This window comes from Hypanus sabinus, chromosome 21, assembly GCF_030144855.1.
Source record: "Hypanus sabinus isolate sHypSab1 chromosome 21, sHypSab1.hap1, whole genome shotgun sequence".
Lineage (NCBI taxonomy): Eukaryota > Metazoa > Chordata > Chondrichthyes > Myliobatiformes > Dasyatidae > Hypanus > Hypanus sabinus.
This window is the reverse complement of record NC_082726.1, coordinates 52,883,027-52,906,515: the sequence shown is the minus strand read 5'-3', so window position 1 is coordinate 52,906,515 and position 23,489 is coordinate 52,883,027. Positions and strand designations below refer to the sequence as shown.

The window sequence follows — 23,489 nt, the reverse complement described above, 5'->3', positions numbered from 1 at the left end:
ACCAGCATCACTCTCAGATGGCCAGCCAACCCAGCAGATACGTCCTCCATGTCTTCCCAGAAACTCCTGCATGGGCTTATCAGATACTGTGCGGCTTCTTCCAACTGTTCCAAGACCAACACCCAAAAACATGCTATTTAGCATTTAAAATTTTCTGTGTGTTGTTTTGCATTTTCAGCATTTGAAGGAAATCTTGTGTTAATGTTACATCACCTGGGTCAGGTTGAGTCCATTGGGCTTCTTTAACTCTGGACTTGATCTTCCAGGTGAGGGCAGCCACAACACAGGATGGTGGAAGGATGGAATCAGGGTTGGAAGGGTCCTCGTTGGAGACATATTGACGAGAGAGAGCATCTGGTTTCACATTCTTGGAACCAGGATGGTAGGTGAGTGTGAAATTGAAGAGGCCAAATATCAGTGCCCAATGGACTTGGCGGGAGTTAAGGCGTTTAGCTGTCTGGATGTATGCCAGGCTCTTATGGTCTGTCCAGATGATGAATGGATGTTCTGCTCCTTCCAGCCAGTGCCTCTGCTCCTTCAAGGCGAGTTTGACATCCAGCAACTCCTGGTTCCCAACGTTGTAGTTCTGCTCGGGGGGGGGGGGGGGGGGAATAGATGGCAAGAGAATAAAGTGCAGGGATGGAGCTTTTGGTCTGGGACGGAGCGTTGAGAGAGGATCGCCCCACCCCAGAGTTGGAGGTGTCTACTTCCACAATGAACTGGTGAGAGGGGTCAGGTTGGACCAGGATGGGAGAGGAGGTGAAACACCTCTTCAGCTCCAAGACTGCTGAGTCCGTTTTGGGGGTCCAGTGGAAGGGGGTTGCAGGAGAGGTGAGTTGAATAAGGGGCGCTGCCACCCCGCTGTAGTCCCTAAAGAAGCGACGGTAGAAGTTGGCGAACCCCAGAAATCGCTGGAGTTGTTTAAGCGTCGTGGGTTTGGATCACTCTGCCACCGCCCGGATCTTTTCGGGATCCGCCCTCACCTGCCCGCTCTCAGTGATGTACCCCAGGAAACTGACAGAACAGGCATGGAACTCGCAATTCTCTGCCTTAACAAATAGCTTGTTCTCCAAAAGCCTCTTAAGAACCTGGCAGACATGGTGGGTGTGCTGCTGGAGATTACAGGAGAAGATTAGGATATCATCCAAATAAACAAAAAGAAAACGGTTAATAAAGTCCCTAAGGACGTCATTGACCAGAGCCTGGAACACTGCAGGAGCATTGGTCAGGCCGAAAGGCATCACCAGTTATTCAAATGACCGTGGGGGATGTTAAAAGCTGCCTTCCATTCATCTGCCTCCCTTATTCTGACCAGGCGATAGGCATTCAGCAAGTCCAATTTAGAGAAAACTGTGGCTCCGTGAAGGGGCTCGAATGCTGAGTTGATCAAGGGCAAAGGGATACTTCTTCTTTATGGCAATGATGTTCAGGCCATGGATGTCGATGTATGAACATAGTGAGTCATCTTTCTTCCCCACAGAGAAGAAACCAGCGCCTACAGGGGATGATGAGGGTCGGATAATGCCAGCCACGAGGGAGTCCTTTACGTACGTCTCCATAGCTTCTCTTTCTGGTCGGGACAGGTTGTACAGTCGACCGGTGGGTAAAGAGGCTCCAGTGTGAAAGTCAATTGCACAATCGTAAGGGTAATGAGGAGGCAGAGAAAGGGCCCGTTGTTTGCTAAACACTTTTCCCAGATCGTGATACTCTACGGGAAATGTGGACAAGTCAGGGGGCTCAGAGGCTGACGAGGTTGCAGCGAACTCCAGTGGGGGAAGGGCTGGTTGCTGGCAAGAGGAATGGCAGAGCGAGCTCCAGCTGACCATCTTCCCAGAGGGCCAGTCGATGTGGGGGTTATGATGGCTTAACCAGGGGTGGCTGAGAACTATACAGGCTTGAGGAGTGGTAATTAAATTGAACCGTACTTGTTCCTGATGGCTTCTGGAGAGAAGGAGAAGCAGGGGTTCCGTGTAGTGCGTGACTCGGGCCAGGAGTCTACCGTCCAGTGCCCAGATGTCCGGGCGGTACACAAAGGCTCACAGGGAATTCCAGCTTAGCAGGCTAAGTTCTCATCCATGAAGTTTCCCCCTATGCCGGAGTCCACTAGTGCTAGCAGAGGCAAGGACTGTTGGTTGTAACACAGAGTGGCTTGAAGCTGCATCCAGGGTCAGGGGATGAAGGGGAATGTTGTCTGACTCACCAGGGTCCCTCCTGCTACTAGTAAGACCTCCCTTTTGGTCGAAGGGGACAGGTGGCAAGGGAGTGGCTGGACTGGCCGCAATATGGACACTCGCCCGCTCTCAGTCTCCGGAGTCATTCAGCTGGAGAAAGGCAGTTCCAACACAGCTGCATGGGTTCCTCTCCCAGGGCGGTGGAAACGGCTGGGCTGGGAGCTACTCGGAGGGCAGAAGGAGGAGAGAGGCATGTTCTGGCAAGAGGCGGCAATGAGTACCATGAAGTGGCCAAAGGTGGTGGACGACCAGTTCTTTCTCTATGGCACTCTCAGAGATAATTGTCCAACCTGCTGGCTAGGGAGATCAAGGAATCCAGGCTGTTGGTGTCATCTCTCACCGCCAAATCGTCCTTCACCATGTCGCTAAGTCCCGCTGGAGTGACTCATCGTTCCACTCCGAGTCAGCCGCTAACGTCCAGAACTCCACTGAATGTTCAGCAACACTGCGGGAGCCCTGGCGGAGAATGAGTAGATGCTTGTGGCATCTTTATCATGGACGGAGTGGCCAAAGATCTTTCTCATTTCCACGATAAAGGCAGTGAAAGAAGAACCGATATCCGGTTGGTTGTCCCAAGCTGCTGTGGCCCTTGCTAACGCACTTCCCCGCAGCAACCCCATGAGATAAGCAATCTTTGACTTATCTGTGGAGTAAGTTGACGACTGCTGTTCAAGCACCAGGGAGCACTGAAGGAGGAAGACCCGGTGCCTCCCACATCTCCAGTGTAGATACGTCAGGCTCTCTGGACGAGGGTATCGGTGACACTTGGAGGTTTGCTGCTACAGGCTGTCTGGGCTGGCTAGGCTGGGTTCCAGAAGTGGGTTGAGTGATATGAGTGGAGACATGGTCCATCTGGTCACCGATCTGCGCGACGTGAGCAGACAGGGAACGGAGGCTCTCCATGACCTCCCGCAGGAACTGGTCGTGCTGTCCAAGTAGGGTACCCTGGGTGGTGAGGGCTCATTGAAGGGTGCTTGCGTCCGCTGGGTCCGTGGTGGCCAGATCGTTCTGTTGCAAAGAACGGGCGAACTCAAACTCAGGACACTGGCACGGAGATACAGTCAGGATGTGGACGAGGGTGGGAGCGTGGCTGGAGCTAAATGGCAAACAGGAGGGTGAATGGAAAGGCCGGAGGCAGACAAAACTTATCTTGACACAGGGCGTTGCTGAGCTGAATGGCAAATGGGAGACAGGCGGCAGGCAACACTTATCTTGACACGGAGAGACAGAGTTACACAGGTAAGCCTCGGTACTGAAGTAAAACTTGGAATACACAATCCTAAGCGGCCAGAAACATGAATTACCACACTGGCTAAAACAACGATCTGGCAATGAGTGAATGCAAAGCCGGGATATTTATGCCGCAGGTTCAGATGAAAATCAGGTATGCCACAATCAAAGGGAATTAGGAGAATATGGGGAAGTAACGGTCAGGACCATGACAGAACATGAATTGGAGAGTCCTTGCAAGTGAATCTATAGGTTGTGGAGTAAGTTCAGCTTTGAGGTGAGTGAAGTTATCCACAATGGTTCAGGAGTCTGATAGTTGAAGGATAGTTGAAAAGTTGAGCTTTTCCTGAACCTGGTAGTGTGGGATCAAAGGCTCCTCTACCTCCATCCGGATTGCAGCAGTTAAAAGAGAGCATGGCCTGGATGGTCGAGGTCCTTGATGATGAATACTGTTTTCTTGTGGTAGTGCTCCTTGTAGATGTGCTCTGTAGTGGGGAGAACTTACTGTGATGGGCTGACTCCATCCATAACTTTTTGTAGGCCTTTCCATTCTGGATCAGAAGAATATTGTAGTAAGTGTAATAAATGCTTAGTATTGTTTGGTATTACGACCGTCATGGCACAGTTTCACCAAGTTAGAAATAGTATTTTTAATGATATTACCTGTGATAAACATTGGGAACCGTTACTGTCTAAATCCCTTGCAGGTGGTTATATAAAGCATAGGTCACTGCCCTGTGAAGAAATGCAGAATTTTTCTCCTAGTATTTTTGCCATTACTTTTGCTTCAACCAATTCCAACAAAGAAAAACAATGATTCTTTCATCTGTTTGTTTATTGAACATTAGACACACTAAATTGCTGCCACATTTACTTAAGTAACAGGAGTCACTACACTCCAAAAGCAATTCTCTGTGTGTGGCGCTCAGACAATTCAATAAGATGAGGCAATAAAGACCTACAATTGTTATATTTGTCAAAGGCAAATTTTCTGTTTACAAGTCTTTGGCAAACAAATCAAATTTTCATCAAATATATATTTATATGTACTTAACCAGATTCAAACTGTTTGGTGTTATCTTACCTCTGGTTTGTCATTTGATTTCTAAATAGGTTCATGAAAATGCTGAACATTCCAAAGGAGAATAATAAGTGATTCCAGACTTTTCAACAGGCACAAGCAAATGCGGAGTGATATAACTGATGTGTAGTATAATACTATACAGACCTGTCATCTCACTCATTTTGGTATAAAAATATAATCTATTTGGATGTATCGCATACTAAAACATAAATATACAATGATTTGTTTAAATGGATTGCGATTTGTCACGCTCCTTTCGGATATTAATCTAAATCTGAGCAAAGGAAACTCGTTCACATGTCTGACTAACATCAGTTATGCAAAAAAAATCTGTCAACACACAGATATATTGCAAATAATTTAGGCAAATATCGATTGCAAACTATTAGGATAGATGCATCCCCAAGTTTTAGCCCTGTGATTAATTGCTATTTACCACCTTCAGCAACACACACAAAATGCTGGAGGAACTCAGCAGGTCACGCAGCATCTATGGAAAAGAGTAAATAGTCAATGTTTTGGGCCGAGACTCATCAGCAGGACTTATCTGGCATTTTGTTTGTGATGCCTTGGATTTCCTACATCTGCAGATTTTCTCATCGTTGTTACCTACAAAATTCTTAATACAACTTTTAAGTCATAAAAATAATCTCAGATCATATTTGATTATCATAAGTTCATCAACAAGTGTGCTAAGGATGGAACTCAACATTGATAAGCACAAGAAAGTCTGCAGATGCTGGATATCTTGAGAAAATCACACAAACTATTAGATTGGAGGAATTCAGCAAGTCAGGTGGCATCAATGGAGGGGAATAAACATACAAAATGCTGGAGGAACTGATGTAGGGACTCAGCACAACTCGTTAACTGTTTATTCCCCTCCATAGATGCCTTCTCACCTGCTAAGTTCCTCCAGCATTTTGAGTCTGCAACCCAACACTGAAGCCTCTATTACAATCTCTGGACAACGTTCTTGAGTTGTCTAATTGAGTATGGGCACAGGAACTGTTCCAAAAATCTTCAAGTCCCAATCAGGTAAAATGCAATTAAAGGATTTAGCTGGGTGGTGTTGATTCTTATAAATATTCATCCACACTCTATCTGTTGTAGCTAAAGATAAAGATGAGCTTTATTTGTCACATGTATATCAAAACATGCAGTGAAGTGCATCGTTTGCATCAGATTAAATTAGCGAGGAGTGAACTAGGCAAGTGTTGCCATGTTTCTTGCACCAATATGGCATATCCACAACTCACTAACACTAATCGTAAGTCTTTAGCACGTGGGAGGAAAGCAGAGCACTCAGAGGAAACCTATATGAGCACAGTGAGAATGTAAAAACTCCTTACAAGCAGTGACAGGAATTGAACCCTCGTCATCAATCTCTGGTAGGTGTTGTAAAGCGATGTGCGAACTGTTATGCTACCATGCCACCCAATGAAGGACAAATTTATTTAAAGTTCAATACAAATCAAGAGGTCAATTGTCAAGGCACAATTTGAAGCGTGATATATAATACAAAACTGCACATGTGCAAAGTTATCGGACTGAATGGTGCCCTCATAAACAAAATATGACAATTGAATCTGTTGGGGCATATAGCAAACACACTTACATCTCCCTTTTACCCAATTACCTATGCACCAACTCTCCCAAGAAAACCAAGAAATAAAAATCAGCAACAAGCATGCAGCCTTAATTTCCATTTTCTGCACTAATGTTATATGGGGGCTGATTGTAATCAACTGCTTCAAAAAAACACGTTGGAGTGTAGTTAGTTTAAAATGCATATCTTCTCCCACCAAAGCACAAGCAGCCTCAGAATAAAGTATTGGAACATTAAAAAAGGGGGATTTTATTAATGTTTCCTTTAGTTTCATACACAAAGAAATGAAAGAATAAGCTAAGGGAGTATATTTGAAATGTAATCACTTCTGCAATATTCTGCAATGTTGCCTTTTTCTTTCTGCACATTAAAAAATGGATATGCAACATTTAATTTTGTAGCAGAAAGAAATACACAGGCATTGGGTCCTGCATTAACTGTTCTCCAGTTGGAAAGCAATGAGATATTTCTGTTGAGATGCTGAACAACAGTACTTTGCCAGCCAATTTACTGCTGGTGAAAAGATGAACCATATGCACAGATCCTGCTACTCCAATTCACCATGACAATGCATTGAAAATAACGGGCTCCATTTTATAATCTTCACTCAGCTGAATGCTGATTCTGACAACCCCCGCCACCAACATCATATTGCTCATTGCTAGACTCTCTGCTTTTGACCCATATGCAAGGACTAACCACAAAGCATCTTCAGGCCAGAAAAGGGAAAAAGGTCAGGTATCTGAGTACAAACCTTGGGACCTTAGGCAATAACAAGATTGGGTTTGATCAAATGAAAAGTGCATTGCCATCCAGGTAGATCAGTAAAGTTAAAGATAAGGATAGCCTCTGTTGTCACACTCAAGAAGTTTGGAAGAACAAAACCTTGGAGTTCAGACTGGGAACTGGAAGAGGGAATGAGGACAAGGGTGAGTTTTGAGGAGGAGTGTGCAAGGGTGAGTTTTGAGGAGGAGTGTGACAAGGGTGAGTTTTGAGGAGGAGTGTGACAAGGGTGAGTTTTGAGGAAGTGTGGGACAAGGGTGAGTTTTGAGGAGGAGTGCGACAAGGGTGAGTTTTGAGGAAGTGTGGGACAAGGGTGAGTTTTGAAGAGGGAATGAGGACAAGGGTGAGTTTTGAGGAGAAGTGGGATAAGGGTGAGTTTTGAGGAGAAGTGGGATAATGGTGAGTTTTGAGGAGGAGTGGGATAAGGGTGAGTTTTGAGGAGAAGTGGGATAAGGGTGAGTTTTGAGGAAGTGTGGGACAAAGGTGAGTTTTGAGGAGGAGTGGGATAAGGGTGAGTTTTGAGGAGGAGTGGGACGAGTGAGTTTTGAGGAGGAGTGGGATAAGGGTGAGTTTTGAGGAGGAGTGGGATAAGGGTGAGTTTTGAGGAGGAGTGGGATAAGGGTGAGTTTTGAGGAGGAGTGGGATAAGGGTGAGTTTTGAGGAGGAGTGGGACGGGTGAGTTTTGAGGAGGAGTGGGATAAGGGTGAGTTTTGAGGAGGAGTGGGATAAGGGTGAGTTTTGAGGAGGAGTGGGACGAGTGAGTTTTGAGGAGGAGTGGGATAAGGGTGAGTTTTGAGGAGAAGTGGGATAAGGGTGAGTTTTGAGGAGGAGTGGGATAAGGGTGAGTTTTGAGGAGGAGTGGGACGAGTGAGTTTTGAGGAGGAGTGGGATAAGGGTGAGTTTTGAGGAGGAGTGGGATAAGGGTGAGTTTTGAGGAGGAGTGGGATAAGGGTGAGTTTTGAGGAGGAGTGGGATAAGGGTGAGTTTTGAGGAGGAGTGGGATAAGGGTGAGTTTTGAGGAGGAGTGGGATAAGGGTGAGTTTTGAGGAGGAGTGGGATAAGGGTGAGTTTTGAGGAGGAGTGGGATAAGGGTGAGTTTTGAGGAGGAGTGGGACGAGTGAGTTTTGAGGAGGAGTGGGATAAGGGTGAGTTTTGAGGAGGAGTGGGACGAGTGAGTTTTGAGGAGGAGTGGGATAAGGGTGAGTTTTGAGGAAGTGTGGAACAAGGGTGAGTTTTGAGGAGGAGTGGGACAAGGGTGAGTTTTGAGGAGGAGTGGGACAAGGGTGAGTTTTGAGGAGGAGTGGGACGGGTGAGTTTTGAGGAGGAGTGGGATAAGGGTGAGTTTTGAGGAGGAGTGGGACAAGGGTGAGTTTTGAGGAGGAGTGGGACAAGGGTGAGTTTTGAGGAGGAGTGGGACAAGGGTGAGTTTTGAGGAGGAGTGGGACAAGGGTGAGTTTTGAGGAGGAGTGGGACAAGGGTGAGTTTTGAGGAGGAGTGGGACAAGGGTGAGTTTTGAGGAGGAGTGGGACAAGGGTGAGTTTTGAGGAGGAGTGGGACAAGGGTGAGTTTTGAGGAGGAGTGGGACGGGTGAGTTTTGAGGAGGAGTGGGATAAGGGTGAGTTTGAGGAAGTGTGGAACAAGGGTGAGTTTTGAGGAGGAGTGAGATAAGGGTGAGTTTTGAGGAGAAGTGGGATAAGGGTGAGTCTTGAGAAAGGGTGCGACAAGGGTGAGTTTGAGGAAGGGTGTGACAATGATATTATGGAGAAGACTATGGCAATCTGTGAGCAGAGAAAACCATTATCAATATTAGTTGACAAAACTAGGAGTCCTGATGAAGGATCTTGGCCTGAAACATCAACTGTTCATTCATTTCCATAGATGCTGCCTTGACTTGCTGAGTTCCTCCCATATTTTGTGAGTGTTGCCTAGGAAGGAAACTTCTTTGGTCTTGAGAAGATCTATGTCTGAATGAGACATGGCTTTCTCCAGGCATGTCAGATACTGCAATCAAACCAGAAGGCTTACCAATTCACCATATGGATTGAACTGCTGATCCGGAAAAGGCAAAAGGAGGACGCATGTGTTTCACGATAAACTCTCGGTGGTGCTCCGATGTGGCTGTTTTGTCAAGTTTGTGATTCCACGACCTTGAACACCTAACGATCAAATGCCATCCATGGAGAGGGTCAGCAACTTTAAATTCCTTTGTGTTATTATTTCAGATGACCTTTCCTGGGTGCAGTACATCAGTGCAATTACGAAGAAAACACAGCAGTGCCTCTAATTCCTTAGGCGTTTGCAAAGATTTGGCATGATATATAAAACTTTGAGAAAAGGTAAGAGGCCAGGGTAGGGAACTGAAGAAAGGAGGGGGGGGGGGTGGGGGGTAGTGTTACTCCACCCTGGCATAAGAAGAGACCATGGACTATTATTTTGGAATGGGAACAGGAATGGGAATTTAAATGTTTAACCACAGGGAAGTTTCACTTTTGGCAAATGAGCAGACAATCAGACAATGCAGATTCCCAATATATGACAGGTCTCTCCAGTGTAGTGGGGAGTGAATTGACCGGCTGCATCACATCCTGATATGGAAACACTAATGCCCTTCAATGGAAAATCCTACAAAGAGTAGTGAATACTGCTCAGTCCATCATGAGTAAAGCCCTTCCCACATCTGAGCACATCTTCACAAACACTCTTGCAAGAAATCAGTATCCATTATCGGGGCCCTCACTGTCCTGGTCACACAAGAGCCTCAGGGCTCATACCATCAGGTTCAGGAACAATTTTATTACTCCTCAAATATCAGGCACTTGAACCAAAGGGGATGATTTCACCAAATTCCAAACTCTTCTGCAAAAATCTATCAGTTGCAACCTTCAAAAACGAGAAATTATGTAGATCCTAGAAATCCAAAGCTACATATATTAAGTGCTGGAGGAACTCAGCGAGTCAGGCAGAATCTATGGAAATGAATAAGCAGTCAATTTCTCAGGCCAAGACCCTTCATCAGGACTGGAAACAAAGGGGGAAGACGCCAAAATAATAAGGTGGAGGGAGTGGAAAGAGGATAGCTAAAAAGGTGATAGGTGAAGCCAGATAAGTGGAAAAATAAAAGACAGGAGAGAAAGAAATCTGATAGGAAAGGCGAGTGGACCATAGAAGAAAGGGAAGGAAAAGGGAAGCCAGGGGAGGTGATAGACTGATGAGAAGAGGTAACAGGACAGAGCAGGGAAAAGAAAAAGAGAGCAGGGGGTGGTGTTGCTCCTCTACCCTGGCCCAAGCACAGACCATGGACCAACGTGTTGGAACAGGAACAGGAATGGGAATTAAAATGTTTAGCCACAGGAAAGTTTTGCTTTTGGCAGATGGAGCACAGGTGCTTTACAATGCAGTCCCTTGATATATGACGGGTCTCTCCAATATAGAGGAGACTTAACCAGGAGCACCAGACGCAATAGAAAACCTTTATTATTTTTAACAAGCAAGTCATTGTAAACATTTTCAAATCCTTGAAATAATGATGTTGCTCCTCATCTCAGTCTTAGAAGGAAGAGCACTTCCCTTGGGATAGGCCCTTTAGTCCAGACTCTGCAGAATGAAGAAACAGTCTCTCCATATCTACCCCATAAGTTCTGCAGTTCCACTGGATGAGGTTTAAGCAATGAAGCAATGGGGCAGGAAGAGCCTCAGAGGAAACTTGTCCTGATACACTTGGGGAAGCTGGGATAGTAATCAGTTCATCTCAACCCGAAAGGCAACCCATGTTATCCATCAGGAAGGGGGAAGTAAATTTGAATAGAAACTCTGCGAGAAGAGAAGCCTTGGATGGAATTGATTGGACTTAGTGGTCAAGAACATAAAACAGAGTGAAGAATGAGGGAGGAACATAGTATAGCAGCCTCTGTGAAAAATGCACATATTATTTGGATGCAAAGTCTAAATTCAAAGATTTAAAATGAGAGGCTGAAGACGACTGTGAATGTTTCAGCATTGACTTTAGCACTCATATCCTAGGGATCACGGACTGCCATGTCAAAATAGCATTCCCCATCAAAACCCAAGAATGGTCACTCAAGCTAGATAAGAAATGTTTGGACATCTAATTAACACAACCTGATAGGAATCAATGGCTTCAAGGAGCGAGAGGAGAAAAGGAGCTTTAAACAATGGAAAATAATTGACAAAGTACTTGAACTCCATACTAAAATAATATTAAAAAGGTAACCAACACTTAAGAACGCCAGAGATTCATCAGATGCTGGAAACCCAGACTGATTAAGTGTCTTGGCCTGAAATATTGACTCTTTATTCCTTTCCATAAATACTGCCTGAGCTGCTGAGTTCCCCAGCATTTTTTTGTGTGTTACCATTACAAGCTTGCATTGCACACTGTTCAGAATTACACTTTGTTTTCCATTACATGGATTGACCAATTATGTGCCTTCACGTAAGACCGGTAGCAATGTAAACATGCTGCTCGTCTATTGAAGTCATTGGAATTGAGCGGACCCTATACACATGCGCACACGCTCCTCAGCTGATCAGAAGAAACTACTGCAAACTTTCCCCTCCAGACCAAGGAAAATGATACCTACTAGTTCAGTTAGTGAAACCAATTAACTGAGCCCATAACATGCATTACAGTGTATTTCCTAATCTGTCAATGCTGACAATGTGTCAACAGCTAGCACGGGTAAAACAGACCCTATTTTGGGATATTGCAACATTTTCTCCAGAAGAGAGCTGTTTCATTTTGTGTCATTTGCCAAATATGAAGCTGTCATTGTTTTATCCAATTTCTGTCTGCACTATTGTCCTAAAGATGCAAAAGAAATAAAACTTAAAGGTGGTTGGTGTAAGTTTATGTTTTTCTCCTATTACTTTAATGGTCATCTTGTCCAGAGGACAGAGGCCCTATTTCTGCCAGACTGTGAATCCAACCAGATCTGCAGGTTGGAAACTCTGGGTCAATGAGTCTTTGAGTCCAGGGCCAAGGGTCAGAGATGGCCTTTCCTGGGGCTGGAGGCTGGTCTGTGTGTGAGATTGATGGGTAGGTGGGATGGTGAAAAAGTGGCAAGTTTTGCTGATGTTGGCTTATTTCGATTTGTTGTTGTTGTCATCACTGCTTATGTTGTTCTTTCGAGCATTGTAGGCATGCTGTGTTGGGTGTGTTGGTTTTTAATGCAAACAAAACATTTCACTGTATGTTTCGATCTACTGTACTTGTGATAAATAAATCTGAATCATAAGTTTGTGCTTTTTCTCCTTATACTTTGATGGATACGCAAATTTTTGGTTCAGCTTAAAAATAAGATATTTCAGTAAAAAGTATATGAGCATTCTTATCCAAAACTGAAGTTCTAAAATCTGCAAACCTTCAAAATCTGAAATTATTTTTGAGTGCTGACTTGACATCACAAATGGAAAATTCCAAAAGGCGCTAGGATGGTTCCCAGCTAATGTGCAGGCCTTTGTACACCACCGAGAGTTCTGAAAAGTGATCTCACATATGTAATGAACGGAAATTAATGAAAAATAGCAAAACATTGCATAATCTCGATCATGTATTGAATGAGTGGATTCCTCAGTGTTGGAGTGGACATATGCCACTTAACGGTATGCTGATCATGAAACAAGCAAAGATCTAGCACAACAAAAATTGAAGGTAACTGTGAATATTCAGTAGGCTGGTTGCAGAAATATGAGAAAATTGAGAAAAGGCATAGCATTAATTTTTTAAAATTGTGGTAGTAGAGCGTCTGTTGTTCACAAAGCAGCAGAGAAATTCATTGATGAGTTTGCCAGTATCATCATTGATGAAAATCTAAAACACTGAACAACTAGATCAGTATATATGTTTGATGAACATGTTTAAGAAAAAGACTCCCTACCAATAGCACAGAAATTCAAAGTCGGAAATAATAGCAATGCCAAAAAACCATTCTCTGTCCACCTGGGCAGCCAAGGTAGTGATGGCTTATGTTTCTAATGGTTCAATGTACACGTTATTGCGCCATGCAGAAAATTACTAAAAATATTATATAAAACTATTTTCAAGGCATATGTATAAACTATGTATGTAATGTAAATGAATTTCATATATAAACTTGGGTCCCATCCCCAAGTATTTCATTATATGGATGCAAATATTCCATATTCTGAAAAAAATATGTGATCTGAACACTTCCAGCCCCACAGATTTCGGATAAGGGGCTCTATCTGTATGTATGTGTAGGAGTCTTGAGAAGACAATTATAACATGGGCAGCTTCTACCATTTCTGCATTATTGAACTTCTTGCTTTCCGTATTTGAATATCTGTTGAACAATGACATTCTTCACAAATCCCATTTCATATTAAGATGACAACATTACTGCTTTTGATTGCACATAGTAAAATTTTATGACTTACTAATTTACTGCCCTTTATGCCACTGGCACTTAGGGCAGCAACAAGGGTCCTCCATCTCTGAAAAATTTATTAGACTCCATGTAATTGTTAAAGTACCAAAGAACTTTACATTCGTCCATTAAGACATGTAATCACCAAACTTCAGGCTGAATGTCCTTCCAAAATAGTTTTCATACACTATTTGAAAATAAAGTTATCTACATTATGTCCCATGCTAGACTTAGCATTTTGTCAGTAGCTATTCAACAGCATTTCAAACTATAACATACATTGCTTGGGGCTGGATATTAAAATGCATGTATCATCATATTTTACCTATTATAATTAGTTTTCAAGTCATTAGCTTGGATGATTTTGGCTGCAACCTGATATGAAATCTATCCTTAATTCTTTTAATGGGACTTCTTTGCATTTGATGTTGTTTTGATTTTGATCTTCAATAATGCCAATAATACTCAGAATAATTGCTATAAAAAGACTACTTGAAGAAATAGTTAAAAGTCTATAAAGATTAAGAAAAACTTTTGGAAACCACTTTTGTTTAGAAAGTTTGATAACCAGATGCCAAAAGAGTGTCCTTCACATTGGTTGGTAACTTATGATGAAATAATATTTATAAAAATAACTGATTGGATTAAATAAAGTGTACTGTCGTTATGGTAATATTCACATCGGAAGTGAAGAAGAATCTGCAAATAATTCAAGATTCATATTTATTTATCATGTGTACATCAAAACATGCAGTGAAATGTATCACAAGGAAATCTGCAGATGCTGGAAATTCAACCAACAAAACACACAAAATGCTGGTGGAACACAGCAGGCCAGGCAGCATCTATAGGGAGAAGCGCTGTCGACGTTTCGGGCCAAGACCCTTCGTCAGTGAAATGTGTCATTTGTGTTAACAACCAACACACCCAAGATTGCGCTGGGGGCAGCCCGCAAGTGTTGCCCGCATAGTCCAGCACCACAATGCTTGGTAGAACAACACAGAACATAACAAACAAGAAAACAACAGCAGGAAAACAAGTCCCAATCCTCCTTTCCACATTTCTCACATAATCAGCTGAGAATTGTTATAAATGAAAAATATTATGCATTAAACTTCTTTGAAGTTGTTGACATTTTGCATAAGATTATTAGCAAAGAAAATTGAAGTTATATCATGCATGTTTATCTACACTATGGGCACAGAGAAGGAGATACCAATATTGCAAGATCATCAGCGAGACTCAGTGATCAGTCGTTACATCTGTAGTGAACCAAACTAATCACCTTCCTGGAACACGTATAGAGCTAAATGCCGGTGACAGGATTTGAGAGCAGATCAATGAACTCAGTTCTAATGTACAGTACATCTGGTGAATAACCTGCCATCACTTGCTCAGACACAACAAATAACCATTTGAGTGAGATACAAGAAGTTCGAAGTTCAAAGTAAATTCATTATGGATGTATGCATACGTCACCATATTACCTTGCAGGCATTCACAGTAACTACAAAGAAACACCAACCAATAGAATTAATGTAAATCCACTCACAATGAGAAATAGCCAATGTGCAAAAGAAAGCAAACTGTGCAAATACAAATAAAGAAGAAAAAACATATAAATATTGAGAATATGAGTTCTAGTGTTCCTAAAAGTGAGTCCACAGGTTGTGGTATCAGTTCAGGGCTGAGGTGAGTGAAGTTATCCCCTCTGATTCAAGAGTCTGTTGGTTTAGGGTAATACCTGTTCTTGAACCTGACGGTGTAGGACTCGAGGCTCCTCTACCTCCTTCCTGATGGCAACAGTGAGAAGAGAGCATGGCCTGGATGGTGGGGGTCCTTGGAGAGTTATGCTGCTTTCCTGCAACAGCGGTCCTGGTAAATGTGCTCACTGGTGGGGAGGGTTTAATCTATGATGGACTGAGTTGTATCCACCACCTTTTGTAGGTTTTACTGTTCAAGGACATCAGTGTTCCCACACTGGGCTGTGATGTGTCCAGTATGTATACTCTCCACTGTGCATCTACATAAATTTATCAAAGGTTATGGGTACTTAGGGAAATTTGAACATCAATGCAATAAAGGGAGAAGGAAATTAATACTTTAAAGACATTTGAAATGTTGTCCACCAACAATGGTTTTCACTTGCCTCTCATTAAAGAAAGCTGCTTTGCCAATGCAAGCACTTCATTTAGATTTCTGATCATGAAATAATCTTACTGCAACCGCTTCCAAAGATGTTAAAAAATAATGTTTTACTACTTGAGCCACAATTCTGCTGGAGTTAATTTTATAATGTATTACATTGTAGTTACATTTGGACATCAGACTAACAGGTGACCAGTTGAATTGAATGCAAGGAAACTTCCAGAGTGCAAACATTGGAATGACTTTCAGAGACACATGGGTTTATTTTGACAATGTCTTCTCTCAGCAACATTCCTATATATATATATAAATCATTGTTGTGTACTAATGCAGTGTTGTGATTAGAATTATATTCAGACTAAATGCATCAACGGTGACAGGATGCAGAAGGACTAGGGCAGAGGTTAGAGATAAGAGGAGAAAGATTTTACAGGAACCTAAGGGGCAGCTTTTTCAGCCAGAGTAAGCTACCAGAGGAAGTGGCTGAGACAGGTACATTGGCAATATTGAAAAAGGCAGCTGGACAGGTACAGGGAGTGGAAAGGTAATTGAAGGAAAGCACAGCAGGGATGTCAGAAGTAGATTTTTTTACACAGAGTGGTAGGAGCATGAAATGTGCTGCCAGGGGTGTTGGAGAGGCAGATGCATTAGAGACATTTAAGAGGCTCTTAGATAAGTACATAGATAAAAGAAAAAAATAGAGGGCTGTGGGGAAGGGAAGGGTTAGATCGATCTTAGAACAGGTTAAAAGGCTGGCATAATATCATGGGCTGAAGGGTCTGTACTGTGCTAACCCATGTTCTACGTAAAATATATTTGATTCAAGCAGTTTCTAATATCATAGAAAAGTGAGGAAATCCCAAATTCCTTAGAAACAAAACAGTGACCGACACAAACAAGAGAAAATCTGCAGATGCTGTAATCGACACAAATCATTTCAATCATCTATGTTTGATTAATGGATGTACTCTTACATGACTACACCCATACAGATGTGGCAATCCCGTCTTCCTTCTAAACATCTTGAGAGTGTTGTTTAACGTAAGCACATATTGGACAAACCAATAGGTGGCTGGTTCATCTGTTACATTCTTTTTCCGCACTTTACAGTCAAATCCAACTACATGCTTTTAAAACAAAAATGGTCAGAAACAGCAGATATGACTCCGCCATAATAAAGATGTGCCATACAGAGTCACAGTACAAAACCATCAGAGACACAATAATATAACATTATTCAGCGCGCAGTCATTTACAATGCATCTGCTTTAAAAGGTTGCAGTAAACATGCAGCATCCCTGCATGGTACGGAATGCACTGCAGCGAACAGGGAGACTCAACAATTGGTAGTCAAAACTGCCCAAAGCTTCACGGTGCCAGCCTGCCCACCATCAAGGACATATATATAAAGGTGCTGGAAAAAGGCCAGCAATATCATAAAGGATCCCACCCACCCTACTGCTTGTCCCACTCCCCTCGGGGAGGAGGCTACATAGCATCCATGCCAGGACCACCAGACCAAAAGCAGTTACTTTCCTCGAACAGTAAGGCTGATCAACACCTCAACCCACTAACCCCTTTAGCATGCCCCCCACCATCACTACTTTATCATTTGCTGTCAGAGTTGCCTGATGCACAGACACTGCTCTGCCTAACATCATTTTATGTACAAACAATTAATCTATGTATCACACACTTAGCGATTCAGGAACAGCTTCTTCTCCTCTGCCATCCAATTTCTAAACAGACATTGAACTCACACGGCCTCACTTTTTTTGTATTATTTCTGTCTTTGCACTACTATTTTTAATTTAACTATCTAATATGCACATAAATACTTATTGTAATTCATTTATTTTTTCTATGTTTATCATGTATTGCATTGTACTGCTGCTGCCAATTTGAATACACATGCCAATGATACTAAACCTGATTCTGATCCTTCTGATTCTTATATATTTATATTTATTATCATGTTGTTATCATTTATTATCGTGTTCTTTATCTTACTGGATTTTTATTGTGTTGCATCAAATGCAGAGTAACTATTATTTCATTCTCCTTTACACTTGTACTGGAAATGATGACCTTGAATCCTTGATTGATCCCACCATAAGTCTACCTTCCAATAGTTTAGGGAGTAAGCAGTTAACAGCTCACATGTGCGGCCCAGGTACTTCAAGTGAACATTGTTACATGCATTGTAATGAGTCATAGCATATAAAGACAATCGTCTTGAATTACTCTCACTTCATAACTTTCTACATTCTCATGCCTCATATAACTTTCAATTGATTCTTTTGAAATGGTAAGAATCGGTGTTCCTGGGGATCTGGCTGATCCTCTGTATGCTGGCCTTTATTGTAAGAGGATTTGAAGGAAGGCGCAGAGGTGAATAGTCACAATTAAGTGGGGCCCTGGTGGAAGTGTGCCTGGAACATGGCGCACCGTTCTGGTCACCCTACTCGTCATGACTCTCCAAGACCCAGGTGTCACTATCTCCTTGTTTAACTGGATCCTTGGTTCCTCACTGTCAGACACCAGTTGGTAACAGCATCTCCTCCCCAATCACTATCAGCAGAGATGCACTGCAGGCCAATGTGCTTAGATACCCCCGCCCCCCACCCTCACTCTACTCCCTTTACACTTATGACTGTGAGGCTAAGCACAGCTCCAATGCAGTATGACACCACTGTTGATGGCCGAATCAAAGGTGGTGATGAATGTTTTTTCACTTTTCAAGGTGGATAGTGTTCTGTCAGTGCTCTTGACCTCCAGGTGCACTCAGACTGCAGTTCTTTATGGGAATGCTTCCTGCTCCCAGGGCTCTCCAAAGAGCTGTTTCTCGATATCCCAAGGGCGCGGCCTAGAAAACGAACATGCCTACCAGGTTCTGAGGCTTTGCGACCCTGTGGACGGTCCGATCCTATGCCGGTGTCGCCGACCGAAGTGTCGCGGGAGAAAATGGGATACTGGGAACGGCGAGGTCTCTGTACTCGGTAAATTGCTCTTTCTCTCATCGGTGGGGGAGAGTTTGCTGCCGGTTCTCAAATCAGACTCACAAAAAAAAAGCAATACAGCCAACTTTAACTTCATAATCAGCGAGTTGTTTTGTCTTGTGTGTCTGCCTCACGCTGGGTGACGCCTCCCTGCTCCTTTATTAGGGAGAGGGAGAGGGGAAGGGAGAGAGGGAGAAGGAGAGAGAGGGAGGGGGAGGGGGAGAGAGAGAAAGAGGAAGGAGAGATTAAGACAAAAGAGCTGATTGTGGTCTTCATAAAGGGTAAGATGAAGGAACACATACCTATCCTCAAAGAGGGATCAAAGTGGAGAGAGTGAGCAGCTTCAAGCTCCTGGGTGTCAAGATCTCTGGGAATCTAACCTGGTCCCAACACACTGATGTAGTCATAAAGAAGGCAAGACAGCAGTTATACTTTATTAGGAGGTTGAAGAGATTTAGCCCGTCAACAAATATACTCAAAAACTTCTATAGTTGTACCGTGGAGAACATTCTGACAGGTTGCATCAACGTCTGGTATGGAGGGGCTACTGCACAGGACCGAAAGAAGCTGCAGAGGGTTGTAAATCTAGTCAGCTCCACCTTGGGCACCAGCCTACAAAGTACCCAGGACATCTTTAGGGAGCGGTGTCTCAGAAAGACAGCGTCCATTATTTATGACCTCCAGCACCCAGGGCATGCCCTTTTCTCACTGTTACCATCAGGTAGGAGATATAGAAGCCTGAAGACACACACTCAGTGATTTAGGAACAGCTTCTTCCTCTCTGCCATCCGATTCCTGAATGGACTTTGAAGCTTTGGGCACTACCTCACTTTTTTTAATATACAGTATTTCTGTTTTTGCATATTTTTTAATAGTCCATTCAATATAGGTTATTGATTTACCTGCTTATTTATTATTATGTTTTATTTTGATTATTATTATTTCTTTTCTCTCTCGGCTAGATTATGTATTGCATTGAACTGCTGCTGCTAAGTTAACAAATTTCATATCACATGCCAGTGATAATAAACCAGATTCTGATTCTGAGATTAGCATGTAAGTACGATCACAAAGAAGGCACGACTGCACCTCTACTTCCTTAGAAATTTCTGCAGATTCAGCATGTCACAAAAACTTTGACAAACTTATACAGATGCACAATAGATAATATCCTAACTTATTCCATAATAGTCTGGTATTGAAACGCCAATGCCCAGGAATGGAAAATGCTACAGAACGTCGAGGATACAGCCTGGTCTGTCAGAGGCAAAGCCCTCCCCATCATTGAGAGCATTTACATGGAGCATTGCCACAAGAAAGCAGTATTCATCATCAAAGATCCCCACCATCCAGGATATGTCCTCTTCTTGCTACTGCCATTGAGCAGGAAATACAAAAGCCTTAGGTCTCACACTACCAGGTTCAGGAACAGTTATTACCCTAGAACCATCGGGCCAATAAACTTATGTGGATAACATCATTCATTACTAATCTGAACTGATTCTATGATGTACATTTTCAAGGACCTTTTACAACTTGTTATCAGTATTATTTTTATTTGTAGACAACGTCTTCTTTTCTACATTGGTTATTTGGCAGTCTTTGTCTGTTTCTTTGTATAGCTTTTCTGTAAATTCTATTATATTTCTTTTTCAAGTAAATGCCTGTAAGAAAATGAACCTCAACTTAGTACATGATGACTTTGATAATGAATTTACTTTGAATTTTGAAGTGTCACCTGCACAGTTCAAAGGTTCACAAGATTGATTCCAGGATGATATGTCTGTTGTTTGAGGAGAGGTTAAGCAAACTGGACCTCTGCTCTCTAAAGTGTAAAATAACTCACTGAGTAATACAGTATCCTTAAGGGGCTGGACAGGCTAGATGCAGAGTTGATATCTCCCCTAGCTGTGGTGTTTACATTAAATTAGATTTCTACAGTGTGGGATGTATTCACCCAGTCTGGTAAGATACTGAGATACACTCTGCTTAGGTCCAGTCAGCAATCCAGGAACCAAGATAATAAATGTTCACTGCACTCATTCTATTGTAAGTATACCCTCCCTAAGCAGGGCCACTAGGCCTGAACACAACATTCCAAATACAGTCTCTTGGGCCCTAGATAATTTGAGCAATGCATCTCCACTCTCGCCCTGAAATCCCTTATTAAAGGCTAACATGCCGTTTGCCTTCCTAATTGCTTGCTGCATTGCACGTTAATTCTCTGTGATTCATGTGCACAAGGACACCCAGGTCTCTCTGAACACCAGTCATAAAGCCACTCTGCCTTTCTATTCCCACTAACTCAATTGCTACCAAGACATCAGTGTCACAACATTACAACTCGGATAATGAACAAATATGGAAAGAGAGTAAAAAACGGCATGAAAACAGAAATCTAAGTTAGGTATCCAATTTCCTGTTCTGAACATAACATGCACTAATCTTGTTCCCACTGCCACTTGATGAAAGCGATGGCCACTATCAATAGATCTCTTTAAAAATCATAGTCAATGGGCCAATCATTTCATGTTTCTTGTCTGGGCAGCTTTAAATCTGAGCAAATAGTTCTTTTCAAGAGATCAGGAGACCAGACAGAAAGGGCATGGGAAGGGGCAGGGGCAGTAAACTTTGGCTATGACAGGGTGAAGATGATCCACTTCTACCCCTCATTTGCCAACAGAAACTATTATCACATTACTTAATTTTATATTTTCCTGCATATCAAGGCAAACAAAGTTCACTGTTCAAAGTAAGCTTATTATCACAGTACACATATGTCACCATATCTAACCCTGAGATTCATTTTCTTGTGGGCATACTCAGTAAATCCAGGAAACAATCAAATGAATGAAAGATTGCATCCAACAGGACTGACAAACAACCAATATGAAAAAAATAGTAACAATAAATAAATAAGTGATAATCAACGAGAGCATGAGGTGAAGAGTACTTGAAAATGAGTCCATAAGTTGTGGGAACAGTTCAGTGTAGGGTTGAGTGAAGTTATCCACACTGGTCGAAGAGCCTGATGGCTGAGGGGTAATAACTGTTCTTGAACCTGGTGGTGTGGGTTCTGAGGCTCCTGTACCTTCTTCCTGATGGAAGCAGCAAAAGGAGAACATGACCTGGGTGTTAAGTGTCCTTGATGATGGATGCGACAGTTACTTTCCTGCAACAGTGCCCCATGGAGATGCGCATGGGATGGTTTTACCCTTGATGGACTGGGCTGTGTCCACTATTTTTTGTAGGACTCTCCATTCAAGGGCGTTGGTTTTTCTATACCAGGCTATAAAGCAACCAGTCATCTATAGAAGTTTGCCAATGTTTCAGATGTCATGCCAAATCTTCACAAACTTCTAAGAAAGCAGGTTGACTGCTATGCTTTCCTTGTAATTGCACTTACGTGCTGGGTCCAGGAAAGATCCTCTGTGATGATAACACTGAGGAATTTAAAGTTGCTGATCCTCTCCACCTCTGATCCTCCGATGAGGACTGGCTCACGGGTTTCTGGCTTCCTGCACCTGAAGTCAATTATCGGCTCCTCGGTCTTACTGACATTGTGAGAGTTTGTTGTTGTGGCATCACTCAGCAAGGTTTTCAATCTCCCTCCTATATGCTGATCAAATTGAACTTATTATCAAATGACATATATGTCAGCATATACTATGCTGGAATTCATTTTCTTTCAGGCATTCATAATAAACAAAGAAATACAATAGAATGACTGAAAAACTACAAATATACAGATAGAGAGATAGATAGATAGATAGATAAATAATACTGATAACATTGGTTGTAGAGTCCTTGAAAGTGTGTCTTTGTTTTGTGGAATCAGTTCAGTGCTGTGGTGAGTGATGGTATCTACACTGGTTCAGCAGCCTGATGTTTGAAGTGCCATAGCAGTTCCTGAACGTGACGGTGTGATACCTAATGCTCCCGTACTTCCTACCCAATGGCAGCAGTGAGAAGAAAGCATGACCTGGATGGTGAGCTTCCTTGATGATGGATGCTGCTTTCTTGTAGATGAAGAAAAAAGTGATTCCTGCACTGGGCAACCTGGGAAGAATCATGGTCATTGACAGGAACACTTTCAGTACAAAATTATCAGAAAAACTCCAGATGACATTTGGGAATATTGGTTTAAAATGGCTGACTTCAAGGTTGTGTACCCATTTAGCAAAGGTACACAGAGGCATGCGTGGAAGTATAAATTTATAACATAGAACTGTACACAGCAGAACAGGCAATTCAGCCCATGATATTTGTTCCAAACCCGACGCCAACTGAATCTAAATCTGGTCTAAACAACAACTGAACCTCTTGACCATGTCCGCATACTTTTATGTATTGAATTGCTGCCAGATGATTGGCTGATTGGATATTTGCATTATGAGGAGGTGTTCAAGTGTACCTTATAAATTTGCCATTGCACGTATATTCCCTTTGTCTCTTGAATGCTATAATGTCACATAGAGGAAGAAACGGCAAGGTTTATAAACAAATAGCAAAATTATCCAATTATACTATCAACTCTTCTACAAAAATCAAATTACCTGCAGGTCTGGACGCAACTATAGTAATTGGTGATCTGCACTTTTGGTCAGCAGACAATTGGAATGATGAAGGCAATTAAATACATTGTCTATACATGCCCTCCAGAGGTTATTATGGCTGCTATATCAGAACCCATCAATTGCAAAATAAGAAGAATGGATGCTGCACTCCTTATCTCTTCATCCGCAGTGGCAACCAAAATATTAGTGAGGTAATCATGAGCTAAATTATGTCAATGGAATGACAAATGCAGGCTTTACAACACAAAAAAATGGAGAGGAATAATTACAGGCCCGGAATATAATTGAGCAATTTGATGGTCCTGTACTTGAGCTGTCGTTTTGATGTGAAGTGCTGTCATACCCTGTAACACTACTGGAATCAGACAGGCCTCGTCCACTTTGATCTGTGCTTAGGCAAATGAAATGAGGTCAAAATCTG

The 23,489-nt window shown here is 42.5% G+C and overlaps 1 protein-coding gene and 1 long non-coding RNA gene across 5 annotated transcripts in view; one reads left to right on the top strand and one right to left on the bottom strand.

The window, feature by feature from the left end:
* The window catches only part of lrmda (leucine rich melanocyte differentiation associated), a 1,063,446-nt gene that overhangs the window by 332,175 nt on the left and 707,782 nt on the right, over window positions 1-23,489 (bottom strand). The gene's annotated exons all lie outside the window — the stretch shown is intronic.
* On the top strand, window positions 238-4,977 carry LOC132379249 (uncharacterized). The gene is made up of 3 exons (XR_009507344.1): window positions 238-386; window positions 1,481-1,547; window positions 4,575-4,977. It is a non-coding gene; the product is annotated as an uncharacterized LOC132379249 (long non-coding RNA).